The 17,982-nt window shown below is 44.1% G+C and overlaps 1 non-coding gene across 1 annotated transcript; it reads right to left on the bottom strand.

Moving 5' to 3' along the window:
- Positions 1-5,662: 5,662 nt before the first annotated feature.
- Positions 5,663-5,736, bottom strand: Trnai-aau (transfer RNA isoleucine (anticodon AAU)). The gene has a single exon. It is a non-coding gene; the product is annotated as a tRNA-Ile (tRNA).
- Between the last annotated feature and the right edge of the window lie 12,246 nt (positions 5,737-17,982).

Genomic DNA, 17,982 nt, shown 5'->3' with positions numbered 1-17,982 from the left:
CATTAATCCTTCGCACATCAATCGGTGCTTGCAGGCTATGGGGTGTCACAGCCTCAAAGAGCTTTGCGGTTATACATTGTGGAAGTTCTCTGAGTATATGGAAAGTCCGTTTGAGGAACAGAGCAGACGCTTTATTGCGAATATCCACCAAACCGAGGCCCCCGTTTCTGACATCCAGTATAACCGTAGTCGCACCAACCCTGAATATGTCTCCTCTCCATAAATAATTGGTAACAGTGGACATGATCCCTTTCGCTACTAGTTTAGGGATTGGAAATACCTGCGCAGTGAAATACGCTTTAGACAAAACGCAGGAGTTGATGAATCTGACTTTTTGCACCAGGTCCATAGTTCGATGGATGTTCTCCATTACAGCACCATGAACTTTCCTCCTAGTTTCCGTCCAGTTAAAAGCAGCCATCCGCATCGGACATGCCATTAAGGTGATTCCCAAAGTTTTATGTTTGTTGTCTTGTTTTGCCCATGCCAGTCGAAGGTGATCTAGGCCCCGTAGATTCAATATTTGACTTTTGTTTTCATTTGCTGTCGCTCCCGACGCTAGACAATATCTTTGGATTTCTCTTTCCAGTGTAACTGTCTCCTCCTTATTCCTTATTACAACGCCCACGTCATCAGCATAAGCTCGTATGACAGTTTTCTCACCACTCAATGTTATGCCTGTTAATCTTGCGTGGACAGTGCGGAGGAAGGGCTCTAAAGATACTGAAAATAAAAACATTGATAAGGGACTGCCCTGTGGAACCCCTCGCCTTATCTGTATGGGTTTAGATGTTTGGCCATTGATTGCTATTTTCGCATTTACACCTGTTGCAATATTCCTTAGCATGTTCACAATCTGGGGGTGGAAATCCATTCTTGACAGCGTCGCAAAGAGGTATCTATGACTAACGCGGTCAAAAGCTTTGTTGAAATCTATAAAGATTAAAGCACATTTTATACTTGTCACTGAGGTAATTGCAATGACGTCTCTGTATGCAGATAGACTTTCGAATATCGTTCTGGTCGGAGAGCAAGATTGGTGATGACTCAATATTTTGTTGGAAAAGGCAGAGAGTCTTTTGTTGATAATACGCGAAATTATTTTGTAATCAGAATTTAGTAGCGAAAGAGGCCGAAAATTGTTTAAGTTGGTTTTGCCTTTAGTCTTAGGAATCAGTACTATTTTACTTTCCTTAAACTCTGCAGGGACCGTTTTTCCGTTCAGGACCTCATTTGCCATGGAAGTGATCTTATCCCCAATTATAGACCAGTAGCGGGCATAAAACTCCACAGGGAGGCCATCAAGTCCCGGAGATTTTTTGAGAGGTGAGTTACGCACTGCCTCATGCACTTCATCTTTAGTAATAGGTGACAGGATGTCAGCGTTGTCTGTTCCCGACAATTGTGGACCTAAAATAGTGAGAAAATCCGCGAGAGCTGCATCTTCCACTGTGGTAGGGGCATATAAGGTTTCATAGTACCTGTGGACTTCGTCCAGTATTTCTCTCTGGCATGTGAGCTTTGTACCAGTATGCGTCTGGACTTCATCAATAAAAGTTTGACGTCTATTTTTAGCATGCCGCACCAAGTGATACAGAGAAGCTGTTTCATCTGCTATGACTGATGTGGCTTTCGATTTAATTTTTAGTCCCTCCATCTGTTGCCGTTTAATGCTTAATAACTTGGCTTTTATTTTTTTGATATCATTCAGACGAATTACGTCATCATGTGCCTGTTTATATAAGTCTCTTAAAACCTTATAATAAAACTCCATTGTATTCCTCAACTCCCTGTGCCTCGCTGCACTATACTGCATGACAACTTTCCGCAGCCTTGGTTTAGCCCTCCTTGTCCACCAGTCAATGACTGTTGGGTGCTTGTCTACTGTGCGGAGGCACATAGTCCACGCAAACCTTACTTCCTGTTCCAGTTCTTCGTCAGTTAAAACAGAGATATTTAAGTTCCATTGGCCTCTGAATCGACGGGTTGGCTGTACACTTAGATTAAAGCAAGTTAAAAGTGTACTGTGATCGCTAAAATACACTGGAATAGTCTCAACGTTTAATAAATAATTTTGCAAATTTGATGACACGTAAATTCTATCTAGTCTGCTGCGAGAGTGGCTGGTTATATACGTGAACCCGACTGACGTCGGGTGCTGAAGTTCCCACACATCCTTAAGGTGTAGATCACTTACTAACTTTTTTAACTGTGGCGAGTAGTTGAAGTTGGGTTGTTGATCTTTCTGGTTTAAAACACAGTTAAAGTCTCCACCTAGTATAAGAGAACACGGATTTTTCCTCAATAAATAAATCAGTTCATCTTGAAAAAACTTCGCACGATCCAATTTGTGGGAAGTTCCTGATGGGGCGTAAAGGTTAATCACTGTCACATCGAAAATTTTTATGCCTATTGCTCTTCCTGATTCTAGTCGTTCGATTTCAGTCACCGGAATGCCTTCCCTTATAAGAATGGCTGTACCGATATTGGCTTCCGTAGAAACATTAACAATTTCAAAAAAGCCTGGGATCCGAAATTCCGCTATCGCAACTTCTTGTAGCAACGCGATATCTGTTCCGGACTGGTACAAGAATTCTTTTAGTGCTGCCAATTTCAATGGTGACTGTATTTTATTAATGTTAATAGTATGATGATGATGATGATGATGTTTGGTTTGTGGGGCGCTCAACTGCGTGGTTATCAGCGCCCGTACAATTTCCCAATCTTTGCTCAGTCCAATTTCGCCACTTTCCTGGATGATGATGAAATTATGAGGACAACACAAACACCCAGTCATCTCGAGGCAGGTGAAAATCCCTGACCCCGCCGGGAATCGAACCCGGGACCCCGTGCTCGGGAAGCGAGAACGCTACCGCGAGACCACGAGCGGCGGACTAATGTTAATAGTAGTAATGCTATAAGCTTGCAGCACAGACATACCGGAAGAAGCTATTTGAGATGAGGTTAGGTATGATTATAGCAGCAAACGTGCTTCCCTACAAGGCACGATCTTTACAAGCTGTGTGCCCATTACATGTACTAACTGCCTACAAAAATTTGCATTGCTTTTAAACAAATAGCTTGAGAAGAAAAGTATCCTGAAATCCTGACAACGCATTGCTATAAGTCACTGTGGCCATTCTCTTTCTCCGCGTCAGTGTTGGCCCTGATGACTTCATATTTAATATTCTTTTTCTTTATGTCTTTCTTCTCTGGTGTGACTTTCGCTTGATGACGCGTGACAGCAAGACCCGGTGTCTGTCGCAGCCGCCGGCGGTGGCTAAATGGGGCAACGGCCGTGGCTTGCGAGTCGTCAATGTTTGGCTCCGGCGTGGTGTCTGTTGTGTTGTTTTGCTGGCGAGGCGGTGATGCTTGTGTATTTCCTCCTTCGGCGCGGCGTTGCGCTTCGGAGTCAGCAGGTTCTTTACCTGGTACTTCCTCGTACGGTTTGCACTGTATGGGTTGTGCACTTGATGCGGTTATTTCAGCCGTGACCTCAGGCTCAGGGTCACATTTCCGTGAAAAATCACTATCCGCTGCGTCACTATCTGTTCGTGGCGGTGTAAGTCCTTGTGCGGAAGTGGGAGCCACATCGACCGTCATTCCATCTCCTTTTTCCACTTCTAACAGATCTTCAGGACTGGGCTTCGGCCTCCTGGCAACGGGTGTTTCACAGGAAGAGTCCTCATCAACATTTCTTTCAGTGTCCTCTAGAGGACGCTTTTTTGTGGGAATCTCGCTGTCACGGGACGGAATTTCAGCAGTTAATGCAGGTTTTAAAGACGGAAAGTCATTAACATTAAGTGCAACATTTTCAGAGGTAGTAACAGGATCCACGACCGCCGCCGGCTCTGTTGTATTACTGGCTGGCAACAAATCGTTGAGTGTCAATTTCCGGCGTTGCGTAAGGTTATTTGTTAGCACAAATACACGGCGAGGGCAGTCCTGACGGAGGTGACCAGACTCGTTACATACATGACATGTAGGGGTTTGCCCTGAGTACATAACATGCGCCTTGTGCCCGTCAACAAAGATGTGGGAGGGAATGTTTGCTTTCACTTCCATCTCCACGGAGCGAATGCCGTTAAAGCACTGCAGCTTGAAATGCGAAGCTCACCTTTCGTTGACTATTTGCCTGACAACCCCATACTTTGATAGGACATCTTTAATTTTCGAATTGTCTACTTCTATGGGAATATTCAAAACCCTAACATTCCTAATTACAGACTCGGAATTCCGGAGTTTGACAGTACTTTTAGTACCATCACGGTGTATAAATTCCGTTTCATAACCAAATTTTGCCAGAAAGCGGTCTACACTCGCGGAATCGTTAAACTTTACAAAAATGCAGTATTCATCAGAGTCCAGCTGCATGGTATGAACAGATTCAGAATGAAGGCCAATTACCTCGGTAATCCAGTCGTGTATTTCAAGTGCAGAGGGCTGTACTCGACGGGTGTACTTGTCGAAGGTGAAAATCACGGTGTTTTTTCTCACGGAGTTTGCCATGGTGTTCTGCAGCGAAGAAATCTCGGACAACGCCGAAATCCCAACGGCACTTCGTAGAAAGATGACACGAAAGAAGACCAAATGCGCAATTGATAACGCTTAATTCACGTGCAAAACGTCACAAAACACGAAAACACTGGCGTAAACACTGTACGTTCACGGGGCAAACTTGAGGAGCGTGCGACCGCTGCGGCAGCTAACGCCAGACTGTGCTCTCATCTGTGGTCTGCAATGAAATCAAAGCGACGTGGATTTGCTGTCAGCAGGTGTCCTTTTGCAACATGACAATGAAAGGCCCCACACTGCCCGTACAACAGTTGCAACAATCACAGACCTGCATTTTGAGTGTCTTCCTCATCCACCATACTCACCAGATCTTGCCTCAAGTGATTTCCATATGTTTGGACCACTCAAAGACGCAATGGGAGGAAAGAAGTTCCGTTATGATGAAGAGGTACGCCACATGGTGAATGAGTGGTTGCGCGGACTACCCAAAGAATTTTTTTTCTAAAGGAATTTATGTACTTTGTAAGCGCTGGAAGACTTGCATTGAGCCTGGGGAGATTATGTTGAAAAGTGATACAGCTTTGTACCACTTCTGCACAATAAATAATATTTAAAAAAATATGTAAGGTTTTCATTTTACTCACCCTCGTATATCATTCAAGTTCATTCAGTGCTTATCTGTTTGTGCTACATTAGGGCTGGAACAACTGTTTCATTATAATAAATGACCTGATAAACGAAATACGTATTGAGATGTAAAAATATTTTTTATTAACAACAAATGGAATTCTTTCGTATTCTTCACTTCCAGTCAGATCAAGTGACGTAGGAGTTTTGGAAGAGATGTATCGCGTACTATTGCAAGCATTTTTATTATTGAATATCCTATGTAAAACGGCAACTGTTTTAATAACTGAACATTTAAAAGATTTATAGAAGTTAAATATACAATTACTGTGTCGTAGCATGCTGTATTTTTTGTATAAAATTCTCTGATGAGAAAATCAACGACGTTATCAAATAATGTTTAAGAATAGAAGGCTGGTAGTGCAACAAATATTGGTGAATGAAAATATTACGAAAATCGGAGTTAGACAACATACACACACGAAGTCCCACGAATTTTAGTTAATGTTAAAAAAAGAAGTGGCCCGTGGGGGGATCGAACCCACGACCTTCGCGTTATTAGCACGACGCTCTAACCAACTGAGCTAACGGGCCATACTGCAGCGATTTGGTTATTAAAATACTTCTATCCCATATTGACTAATTGTTAATTTATGGGTTTTTGATAGTGATTTGCATTGCTCGTACACTAGTTCACGACTGGGAGCCTAGCAACGACGGCTCCCACTTCCGCTGCGCAAAGCATTGTGACTGACGGATCTGTCGTCAGCGTAAGGTTTTGTACCGTTACGTTTATTTTCGCTTGCTCTTTAGTATATCATGACTCATTATGACAGTTGAAAGATGAGCATTGGAAAATGCTTTAGATCTCTATAGGACGAATTCCAGAATGTGTACGCGATATTTGTCAAAGACATTTTAAACTTCATGTTTTTTTACGAGTTAACTGACTAGAGAAAATAAGTGAAAAAAACCTTCTTTGAAAAGCAAAACGATAAGTAACTTTTGGAAAGACCCTTTGCCAAGGGTTTTTTTTATAAATAATGAAAAAAAATATTTCAGTGGTTTCATAGTTTTCGACGACGTGATAAGACCAGTTTCCCTCGTTTCAAAACAATTAACATAACAGTAATAACTGGTAGCAGCCATTTGCTCTACGTCCCATACACACTCAACAACGCGTTTCGAAAGACAAAATTCTCATCAACAGTTGTCAAACTGAGCTCTTGAAGTTGAAACACTAAAAAGTTCAGCAACACGTTTGCGGCGCGCATAAAACGAAATGGAATAAAACATGTTGAACTGTGGTCCTCATCCTACAATAAATCGTACATTAAAATCGTGGACCCCAGTCGGTAATCGTTCAATTTCAGGTCATACGTCGCACCACGCCGCGTCCTCCTGATCAGTTGTGGGCCCCAGAATTAGTGCTAAAATACAACAATCGCTACCTTGCATCTTTAAAAACGGGTAATATTAAATTAACGTAACTTTAACCTAACATAAGAGAGAAAAATTTTAAAGTGCTTAGAGAGACTATAGAGATATATACCACATGTGAATATCACCTTTTTACGTAGTTTTGAAGATGAGGGTTTCAAGCGATAATTGTCTGTGACCAAGGAAAAGGTAGTGCTGTGCAGGCTGGCTGCAGATAGTGCTATTCGCGACAACGTCGCTACTTCGGACCTTGGAACGTCACAGGCCAACAAACTGAAATCTGATTGTGTAGCTGCATTGCGTTATTTAGGTTCTTGTCAACTGTACCGTCATTCCCGAGTTCCGCTTGTCGGATTGACTATAAGTAACTGAAATACGTGATATGCGGGAATCTTACTAATCACAATTACACATTGCATTTTTGCACTTTAGTACAAGTACCAGACGTAAGGATTCCTACTTCCCTTCACAGGCGACAGGCATATCAAACTCTTTGTCTGTTCTTGCAGATGATGTAAGAGTGTGACCGAATGTTCTTTCTAATATTGCTTTAACTGCACTTTCATCGTAATTTAATTTATAGAGAAATATGAGCTTAATGTCTATAAAAGTGGCCTTTCACCTGATACACAATCGTTAACAGAGTCTGCATTTAAATGAAGTGCTCAAGTTGTTGTCTTTCTACTTGTCGGCCGGCCGCGGTGGTCGTGCGGTTCTAGGCGCTCCAGTCCGGAGCCGCGCTGCTGCTACGGTCGCAGGTTCGAATCCTGCCTCGGGCATGGATGTGTGTGATGTCCTTAGGTTAGTTAGGTTTAATTAGTTCTAAGTTCTAGGGGACTGATGACCACAGCAGTTGAGTCCCATAGTGCTCAGAGCCATTTGAACCATTTTTTCTACTTGTCTTTAGTACGTAGTTCTAAGTTCTAGGGGACTGATGACCTCAGATGTTAAGTCCCATAATGCTCAGCGCCATTTGAACGATTTGAACCTCTTCAGTGATATTCTCTCAAGATCACTCACAACACAAACCCTCGCCAGCTTTGTGGCTTAGCGGATGATGGTTTCCCTTTTTTCCTGCATCCGGTATAAATCTTCGATACGGTGCCCCTTGAAACACCAAACACTTCGACTCCCTTGGTTACCTAAGCAACTATCATACGAGCACCAATAGTTTTCCCACATTCGAATTCACTTAGTTCCGACATAATGAGCTCAAACCTACACAGGATACTGTTCTGGCCACGACTGAAATTTGCAACATGTTGAAGACATTGCACAGGTGCCGTCGGTGGTCAAATACAACAGCGCACTCTGCAGGCTTGGCAGGCATCTGCATTTACGTTCAACCAAGCATTTCTCGCAGAGTTTCCATATTTTTGTACAACTCATGTACAACTGCAAACATGCCTCCACTCCTAATTCACATGGACAGCCATTATTCTTTCACAACTATCAGAGCGCTTCTGTAAATACGAACCAGTGAAAACCACCTAGCTGGTGTAACTGGGGAAGCAACGGAGTCCTGTTTATCATTTGTATCCTATGTATGCTGAAACATAGTATAGCAATTAGTGACTCAGACTCAGTTGTACGCAAAAAAAGTGACTTCCGTTCATTGGTTGGATACTACAAAACTGTATCAAAGGAGATTGCTTCCAACTCAAGCGACTCATCCTCGAATATTGCTTAAGTACAAGACAGTACTAACTGGAGATAGTGAATGCATACAAAGAAGAACAGCACTAATGGTCACAGATTTCTTTTTGACTCCCGCTACGTATAGCTCCTGTAGAGACCATGAAGACAACATTAGGTTAAGTACAGAGCGAACAGAGATGCATCACCTCGGTCCCGAGAGTTCCGCAACCTGTACTGATAATTGGAACAGAGATCATCATAAACATCATTTCCGCCCTTTTTATTGCTCATGAAAACCACACATTGCATATTGTACCACCATACAGCAAGACCTTTATTGCTCATGAAAACCACACATTGCATATTGTACCACCATACAGCGAGACCTATAGAGGTGGTGGTCCACATTGCTGTACACACCAGTACCTCTAATACCCAGTAACACGTCCTCTTGCATTGATGCATGCCTGTATTCGTCGTGGCATACTATCCACAAGTTCACCAAGGCACTGTTGTTCCAGATTGTCCCACTCCTTAACGGAGATTCGGTGTAGATCCCTCAGAGTGTTTGGTGGGTCACGTCGTCCATAAACAGCCCTTTTCAACCTATCCCAGCCGTTCGATAGGGTTCATGACTGGAGAACATACTGGCCACTCCACTCGAGCGATGTCGTTATCCTGAAGAGAAGTCATTCAAAAGATGTGCACGATGGGGGCGCGAATTGTCGTCCATGCAGACGAATGTCTCGCCAAAATGCTGCCTATATGGTTCCACTATCGGACGGAGGATGGCATTCACGTATCGTACAGCAGTTACGGCACCTTCCATGACTACCAGTGGCGTACGTCGGCCCCACATAATGCCATCCCAAAACAGCAGGGAACCTCTACCTTGCTGCACTCGCAGGACAGTGTGTCTATGGCGTTCAGCCTGACCAGGTTGTCTCCAAACACGTCTCCGACGACTGTGTCTGAAGGCATATGTGACACCCATCGGTGAAGAGAACGTGATGCCATTCCTGAGCGGTCCATTCGGCATGTTGTTGGGCCCATCTGTACCGCTCTGCACGGTGTCGTGGTTGCAAAGATGGACCTCGCCATGGACGTCGGGAGTAAAGTTGCGCATTATGCAGCCTACTGCGCACAGTTTGAGTCGTAACACGACGTCCTGTGCATTCATGGTGGTGTTGCTGTCAGGGTTCCTCCGAGTCATAATCCGTAGGTAGCGGTCATCCACAGTGGTAATAGCCCTTACGCCGCCTGAGCGAGGCACGTCGTCGCAGTTCCTGACTCTCTGTATCTCCTCCATGTCCGAAAATCATCGCTTTGGTTCACTCCGAGACGCCTGGACACTTCCCTAGTTGAGAGCCCTTTCTGGCACAAAGTAACAATGCGGACGCGATCGAACCTCGGTATTGACCGTCTAGGCATGGTTGAACTACAGACGAGCCGCGTACCTCCTTCCTAGTGGAATGACTGGAACTGATCGGCTGTCGGACCCCCTCCGTTTAATAGACGCTGTTCATGCATGATTGTTTACATTTTGGGCGGGTTTCGTGACATCTCTGGAACAGTCAAAGGGACTGTCTCTGTGATACAATATTCACAGTCAATCTCTATCTTCAGGAGTTCTGGGAACTGGGGTGATGCAAAACTTTTTTTTGATGTGTGTATTTAAACACTTTTTCTTTGTGCGGTCTATGCGCGAATGGAACGGACATGAACCTTGTAAGTGGTAAATAAGAAGTACCTTGTACTACGCATGTCACTGTGGCTTTAGGTGTACGGATGCAGATGTAATTTATACCTTCGCCTAAAAGTTTTCCTAATTGTTGACCTTCGCGGTGGATTTTGCGGAATATAGTGATTGAATAAATGAAATGAACTAGAGCTAGCAGTCAGTTCAGCTGCATCTAAGCATGTTTAGTCTTCTTATGCAAAGTTACTGACAACGGTGAAAATAAACATTTCTGCTAAATTGACGACTTCTTGTGCCATTTGCAGTACTGAAACTTCCCAGAACGCTTTCTCGGGGAGCAGAGCCAACACACCATCTGAACTTTCTACTCTTGATCGGTCGCCAAGTTCCTTCGGCAGATGAGAATGCGTTACTCGCTGTTGTCATTTACAGAATCTGGATATAACCCACAAGAGATTGCTGAAATTTTGGGACAACGGTCATATACAAGAGGGAATTTCTGCACGGCTCAACTGGATATTTCACAAGAAAATCTCAGAAAAAGTATTCCCAAATAACAGTACATAGACAGAAATACCGAAGATTCAGCCGTTACCGCAAAACATTCCTTCCGCTCCAACCCCGTAGCATATCCGCTGGCTTGTGATGCGATGCGACGCTTGTGTAGTGAGCCGCAACGCAACTAGATGGCTCTGCGATGCTCCCTGTGCCACCGCGCAGTCCCAAGAGCAGTGGAACAGGTAACGAATGCACGCGGCCTTCCCTTCTCTTCGTGGGAACAAATTAATGCGCCGCTTTAAGAACAATTCAAGACGTTGGAACGACGCAAGAAACGTGTTTCTGCTATGTCTGACTAAACAGCTGCTGATGAATTCAGCAATGTAATAAGTCGGCTGTGGAATCTGTGTTTATAATTCGGCCTCAAGCTGCGTGGCTCTTTAAAAGGAATACAGTAATCTTGTTTTAGCAGTGAAATTAAAATCCGAGAGCTGAGCGCCAAAATTTTTATCAGGATTCAGTAATGCCAAAAACTCTGCACAAAAGATTTAACGCCGTAATCCCGTCGCTGGAACAACAGTATTACTGACATAACGGCTCAACAGATATCTCTTATCGGGAATAACACGTTTTTACGTAAGCAAAGCATAGGGTAGCCGTTTTTATTTCCTCGGGAAATAGAGAAACAGGAAAAACTGAACTGCTACACAGCAGCGATTAGTGAATAGAGGAAGTCTGTAAAAATAGACTGCATCATTAGATCAAATGAAGCACACGTTCCTTTCTTTCAGTATATATGTAAATCGGAAGGACTTCATCCCCAGATCCAAAAACTATACGAAATCAATTTTTTTCTATCAGAATCGAGAGAGAGAAAAGACGGAGAAAGTGTTAATTTATTACCCACAATATCGCGCACACTTTCGTAACATTTTTCAAAAAACATTTTCAAATGTGTGTGTGGATTTCTAAGGGACCAAACTGCTGAAGTCATCGACGCCTAGACTTACACACTACTTAAACTAACTTATGCTAAGAACAACACACAGACACACCCATACCCGAGGGAGGACTCGAACTTCCGGCGGGAGGGACCGCGCAATCCGTGACATGGCGCCTCAAACCGCGCGGGTAACCCCGCGCGGCCAACATTTTTCTCTCCCCAAAATGCGGTGGTCACATTTGGAAATACACGGTAGTTTTCCTTAATTTTTTGGGTTAGTTAGAAAACCATTTAGACATTAGTTACAAAAAAATCCGTAACATTCGAAAGCAGATAATTAACAGTCAGAAACAAATATACTGGTACACTGATTTCAGCTAAAAAGTGAGAGCAAGAATTCGAATTATATTTTAAAATCACAAACCCTACAATAATTAGCAACATTTTATATATTCTTGGATATGAAGTGGGCAATAGTGACTTCACAGTGATATATGAGGAACTAGGGAGCGGAGATCCCATATATTTTGTGTAGGCAATAATAATATGTCTGCTTGTGATTGGTCATGAAAATCAGAACATGGATGGACTAAAGATGTACAGAAAAAAAGGAACCAGCAAAATTCTTATAGCTGTCCGGGAAATCGCGAGGTGTGAGATCGAACTCATGACCTGTGAGTTTTTCTTTCTTCACATGTTGTGGAAAAAATCCTCTGCGAAGTACGGCCGTGCATTGTTAGTATGTTTGATGTCGGTGAGTGTGAACAGTGTGTGTAAAGTTATAGTGGCGTGAGTGATTGTTACACAAAAGGCAAGGAATGATCTCTATGCGCTCATTTTAAATGAACCGCGGAAATTTTTGTTAATTATGGTAGCGTAGGCTTACTGTCTACGCTGGTGAACGATCAAGTTATCACCTCTGCTCCACTTGTTGGCCACATGCTGGGTAGTGAATATTCTTCCAACACTAAGCTAAGGTGTAACAAAATGTTAACAATAACGCCTCCAGAGGTTACAATAGAAAGCGCGTCGTACGAGACGTAAATACGCCACTGCTCTCTGTTCACAGAATATTTTGGGAATTCCGACTCGAAGTTCAGAAGCCAAATGTCATGGCAGTCTGATATCAGGAACAAATAACGAAACAAACACAGTGACGGAAGCGACCACTTACCAAGACCACTGTTAAAAATGCTTTGAACGGGTGCTGTTGAAAGTGTTTAGATCGATTTCCAACCCGAGACGATTAAAGTTTTGCACAGTTTCTCCTTGTAAGATAGTATCTTTGGTAGAAACAAGCGGGAATTCACCCCAGGGCTTGTGTTATCAGACGTTAAATGCTGAGTGAAAACAAGCTTTCGGACTCAGACTGCAACAAAGCACGTTCACAAACAGCTGCTAAAGGAATTTGCGTAACGTTACATTCACAGCCCGACGAATGGGTCTTTGCGTTGTGTGTGCTGCGTAGGCAAACAGGTGTAAATTTTCAAGTACTTGTGCCAACGTAAACTGAAGCATTAAGTATGACGCTACAAACCCAAGTGTGGGCCCAGTGTTAGAGGGGGTTGAGCTTCGTACAGTCGTGTTCATGTCCAAAATACAGGAGTGACTTCAAGCCGCGTAGGATGCTAGGGAACATTCTGGCCAACTCACGTAAAAATCCATTCAGCAGGTGAAGGATCGCTTTATTGATCACAAATTATGCATGACGCGTTTCGGAATTATTTCTATCTTCAGAAATCCAAATGCAAAGGTAGCTCGAGGACAAAAGCTTTACCAAAAATGGTTCAAATGGCTCTGAGCACTATGGGACTTAACTTCTGAGGTCATCGGTCCCCTAGAACTTAGAACTACTTAAACCTAACTAACCTAAGGACATCACACACATCCATGCCCGAGGCAGGATTCGAACCTGCGAGTGTAGCGGTCGCTCGGTTCCAGACTGTAGCGCCTAGAACCGCTCGAAAAGCTTTATCAGTTGGTATGTGTAACATGAGGTGACAAACTGTCCGCTACCTTTCCATCTTCAGAAATCCAAGTGCAAAGGTAGCACAAGGACAAGATCGTTACTAGTAATGTACGTAACATGAGATGACTATGTACACAACTGGTGACGACCTCTCCTTGTACTGCCTTTGCATTTGTATTCCTGAAGACGGAAGTAATTCCGAAACCCCTCACGCATACTTTGTGATCAAGTCATTCTTCACTTGCTGTATGACTTTTTCGCGACCTAACCAGTCTAACTACGGATCTACGCATATTTGCAAAATTATGTTTTGTTACTTGGCATCGTAAGCACTGGCAGTGGTCTGTCGAAGAGTATATCTACAGGGAGAGTTATGGACTACGATTACTTGCTTTTAATGTTAGTTCAGGATCAGAAGAAATGGCGGTGTCACGTTGGAAAATACAATGGTTAATGCCGCCAGTATGTTACAATAAAATGAGACGGTCCTGTGTATAAAAAGAAGGAATACATGATCAAGTGCTGAATGGAATTAAGATGTCCTCTTCAGAGCAAAAGAAAAAAACATATTTTTGCACAGTAAGTAATCCTAGACTCTTTATAACATTCCACTCTTCGGAGAATGAATACAAGAGAGAACGTACGAGAGCGTGCTGAAAAATAATACCTCCAATTTTTTTTATTCTGTCCTCAATATCGCTTGAGGTGTTACATGTCATGCATATTACTCGGTCGACTTTCCCGCTTCCCTGATGCAAGTCGCAACCGTTTAAAGCTAGAGGACTCCGTATTGTATAGTGTAAGCGAGGCGGTGTGTAACCTAACAATATTGGTGTGTGAGAGACCATCAGAAGACTGAAAGTACGAATTCGAAGGGTTCGCGATGGAGCACCCTCTCCTTCAGCATGAAAATGCCAGAGCTCAGACATCTGCAACAATCCGACTCCTTGGATTCACTGTCATCGATCATCCTCCGTTCTCCTCTTGGTCCTCTCCGATTTTGATCTGTTTCCAAAGCTCCTTCGAAGACTTTATTTTGATAGTGACGTAGCGGTGCAAGCAGAGGTGTGGTTTGGCTCCTTCAATAAAGTAGAACATTCTACGGAAATGGCACAAACAAACTGGTCTCTCATTGGGACTAACATGTTCATCGGTAGGGTGACAATGTTGAGAAATGAATATAAAGACACGAATAATAAAGATGTAGTACGTTAGTAAGGGTTCTTTCATTCAAGAAGCATTAACAGTTTTCACATAAAAAGTTCGGAGACATCACTTTTCAGCAAGCCCTCATAATGAAACGCCCTCGGCGGTCTACAAGTACTTCTACATTACACAATTTTACAGACAATTCGTTCGAATCTTAGAGCTGTATAAGCTGCATTGTCGTGTTTGTGAGGGAGAAGGAAGAGTGGGGTTTAACGTACTGTAGACGGCGCTGTCGTTAGATACAAAGCGCAAGCTCGAGTTTGGGGAGGATGGAGAATGGTATCCGCCGTGTTCTTTCACGGGAAACATCCCAGCAATCGCTTTTACTGATTTAGGGAACTCATGGAAGACTCAAATCTGAATGGCCGCAGGCAGATTTGAACCGGCGTCCTCTAGAATGCGAGTCCAGCATGCAATCTCTGTGTCACTCGCTCGTTCATATTTATAAGACATCGATGAGCTACAGAACTATTCCTCTACCATGGAATAATAACGAACGCTCTATATAGGACTAACAGAATTGTAAAAAGATCGTGGTCCACACTTTTCCATCTAAACTGGTCCTACTGAATGAAAACGTTTGTGTCACCTTATCTTGCCACACGCATGAGTGAAACTTTAAGTGTAACTCGTTTCAGCCTAGTCAACTATTTCTATAGCCACAGCATCTTGCCCGTCTGTAATGGTCTAATTTTCTTCCTTCTCTTATATGGCAGTATTTGAAGGTACTGAGAAAACAGAACGTTGAACAGAATAAAATTTTCACTCTGCAGTGGAGTGTACATTGGTGTGAAACTTCCTGGCACATTAAAAGTGTTTGCCAGACGGAGATTCGAACTCGTTACCTTTGCCTTTCGCTGACAAGTGCTCTACCGAATAAGTTTCCTAAGCACAACCCAGGACCCATCGTTACAGATTTGCTTCCGCCAGTACCTCGTCTCCTACCTTCCAAACTTCACAAAAACTCTACTACTAACCTTCAAGACTAGCATTCCTGGAAGAAAGAATACAGCGGAGACATGGCTTAGCCACAGCCTAGGGGATGTTTCCCGAATAAAATTTTCCCTCTGTAACGGACTGTGCGCTGATACGAAACTTTTCGGTAAATTAAAACCGTGTGTCGGACCGAGACCCGAACTCAAGACTTTTCCCATTCACGGACAAGTGCTAGATTCCTCAACTGCGAGGAGGATTCTCTATTCAATAATTTCATAGGATTATTACCTAGAACAAGACATTTAGCATTAACATTCGCAATCGCTTTACCTATATGATTAAGGTTCGACGGTGTGTGGGGAAAATTATGAGTATACTGTGGGCTTCCAGTACACGGTAGCAAAAATCAGATGTGGAGTGTAATGGATCACAGTACAAGTAGGCGATCGCCTGAGTTCGGAATCACATGATAGTATGGTGCTCAGCTGACGGAAAATGAGAAACGTGTGGGAGAAGTGGGAGATTCGGGTGGACCGTTGCTGGCGAGGCGCGGAGGTAGCAAGCATTATACTCTGTGTTAGGGACCAGACCTTGTGTTTCGTAGTGCATGTAAGGTGGTGCTAGTCGGTGTTCTCGCATAGGCGATTTCTGCCAAGTGGCGACATAGCCAGATCGATACGACGCAGTAATTGGTTGATGGGATACCTGTCATTGACAATGCGGTGCCGAAACGCCCTGATGACAGATGGAAGAAAAGGTGGACAGCCTTCCAACCAATCGATCACTGGATCCCTGGGCATTGTGCCTCAAATGTATTGTGGGAGGAGGAGAGGGGAGGGGAGGGGTGAGCATCAACAACAACTTACAAAAGTCCTTCACCCACATTGTTGGAAGGAAGTTGCGTACATAATCAAGTTCGAAAAATAGGTGGAAATGTGAGACAGCACTGGAACAATGCGCACCACCTTGATTGGTGGGGCAGCTGAGTCCAGCGTGAGGATTTCCAAGATGCATGGCGCAAGGGATGGATAAGGTTACCATCAACATCTCAACATGGTGTGTATATATAAAGCAGTAGCTCTTAACCGAACATGCGCAAGACCAAGGCCACCTTTCGTAACAGGGAGAATGAGGTTCTCGTATCGGATTTTCAAGATGGTGCGTCGAAACGAAGCACCCAGCGGCCTGTTGGAGCTGATCTTCCATGGTCGATGGCAGAAGGAGTGCTTGGGTGGCATGTACCAATTTAGACGCCACGTAGGTTCTGGTCTACCAACTCCAGTGCACATGGAGGCAGCAGGATGCAGCCCGAACAATAAGGTCACGATATTCACCTTTGGTCGTCCAGACAGTGACCCCGCCACTTCTTGGTGTTTGATCTGCAGAGAGTATTGCATTCTGAGTGCCAAGAGACCCACATAGATTTTACAGTCCGTGTTAAGTAACGTGAGGAGGCGAAAGATGGTGATGTGTGATCTGTTGTCGGTTTGGGCACTGGCATGATAATGCCATCGACAAAGCCTGGTAGTATGAGGAAGCAAGGATTGAACAACTCCTGGAACATCTTGGTCCAATGTGGAAGCATAAATGCACTGAAGTCCGATAATATTCAAGCGGAAGGCCGTCGAGGCCCAGGGATCCATTCTTCGCCACTCCGTTCGCTGTGATCGCTGTCACTAAGGATGCTATCTCGATGTTGTTAAGGGTGTGGGTGAGGAGTTCGAGAAAATCGTCAGAAACCATGGCCGCCGCCTTTTCGTCTTCGGAAAATCATTGGTAAGGCTGATACGACAGCTGCTGGATTGTTGACACAATTGCCGTCCTAAGTGGTAAGGGTAGAGACGAGGGAACGTCGTCGACGATGGAGCATGGATGGAGGCTCCTCCACGGTGGTGTCTTGATAGGGTGACCTCAGCACACGCCTCGTAGTTTGGCTTTGATACACTGGCGTTCATGATGGACATCCGACGACGATATCCAGGTATCAAGCCACCGCATCTCTGCCGCACTGGATAAATTGTCTCTTGATTGACAACTTCACACAGGTGATCCACCGCAGCAGCATCGAGGGGTACCAAGAAGGACTTCACTTGCAGGATGGTCATGTAGGAGCAATGTGGTGTCGGCAAACTGGGTCATAAAGAAGAGAGGTATTGAGTTTCCAGGGACCTCGATCGCGCCAAACTGGTTGTGGCGGCAGGAGTAGAGCGCCGATGAATGAGCAATGGCCAGACAAGGCCAGAGGCCACAATTCCACAGAGGACACACCCACCTGAAGAACTGCAGAAACGTAAGTCCGATTGTGTCGGCTTGCTGAATAGCATCTATGATGGGTGTAACCAGGCTGTCGCCGTGTGTGATGTCTGGCGAGTCATGGAGATGCGCATAAGGCCAAACATGTTGAGTAGCTGGGAGTCTGGTCCTTCAGATGGAGGACTCAGTGAAATCGTCGCCTTCGATGTAACGCTCGTATCGTCCCACAAATAATAACGCTATTTCTTCTAAGTA

The sequence above is a fragment of the Schistocerca cancellata genome, chromosome 9, assembly GCF_023864275.1.
Source record: "Schistocerca cancellata isolate TAMUIC-IGC-003103 chromosome 9, iqSchCanc2.1, whole genome shotgun sequence".
NCBI lineage: Eukaryota > Metazoa > Arthropoda > Insecta > Orthoptera > Acrididae > Schistocerca > Schistocerca cancellata.
Note: the sequence above shows the minus strand (reverse complement) of the source record. Positions and strands in the feature narration are given on the sequence as shown.